Below are 775 nucleotides of genomic sequence, written 5' to 3' on the forward strand. Positions count from 1 at the left end.
CATCAACTTCTTTCAATTGATACTTACCACCCCCACCAATGCATTTTTGCTTTTCAGATCTATCATACACATCACAGACATCCCAAGATTGGGCATTTTCAGCCAAGTAATCAAAATAATCAAAAGCTTCTTCAGGCCCTTTATTGAAAAACTCACTATTGCACATTGTTTCTACAAATTGCCTCATCTTTGGTTGCAATCCCTCATAGTAAAAACTGATGACCCTCCAATTTTCATACCCATGGTGAGGACATGCATTTAAGAGATCTTTGAAACGTTCCCAACACTGATAAAATGTCTCCACATCCTTTTGACAAAAATTCATGATTTGTCTTTTCAAAGCATTAGTTCTTTGCATGGGAAAAAATTTCTTTAAAAACTCTGTTTGCATTTCTTGCCAAGTCCCAATGGATCTTGGTCTTAAGGAATTCAACCAGGTTTTTGCTTTGTCTTTTAAAGAAAATGGGAATAATTTCAATCTTATTACCTCCTCAGTGCATGTTCTATCCATGAATATGGAACAAACTTCTTCAAACTCTTTAATATGCAAATATGGGTTTTCAGATTCAATGCCATGAAAATGAGGTAACAATGGAATCATCCCAGGTTTAAAATTAAAAGCATTTGCATTCAAAGGTAGAATAATGCAGGATGGGGTGCTGGTCTTAACAGGTTGCAAATATTCTCTGAGTGTCCTATTAGGGTTCTCCATATCGTGAGGTTCATTTTCAGCCATGATGCTACACGTGTCAGATGGTGATTCAAGTGATTCAAG

At 36.3% G+C, this 775-nt stretch overlaps 1 non-coding gene across 1 annotated transcript; it reads left to right on the forward strand.

Moving 5' to 3' along the window:
* The first annotated feature begins 236 nt into the window (after nt 1–236).
* On the forward strand, nt 237–344 carry LOC131159053 (small nucleolar RNA R71). The gene has a single exon (XR_009137667.1). It is a non-coding gene; the product is annotated as a small nucleolar RNA R71 (small nucleolar RNA).
* The last annotated feature ends 431 nt before the right edge of the window (nt 345–775 follow it).

This window comes from Malania oleifera, chromosome 6 (assembly GCF_029873635.1).
Source record: "Malania oleifera isolate guangnan ecotype guangnan chromosome 6, ASM2987363v1, whole genome shotgun sequence".
Lineage (NCBI taxonomy): Eukaryota > Viridiplantae > Streptophyta > Magnoliopsida > Santalales > Ximeniaceae > Malania > Malania oleifera.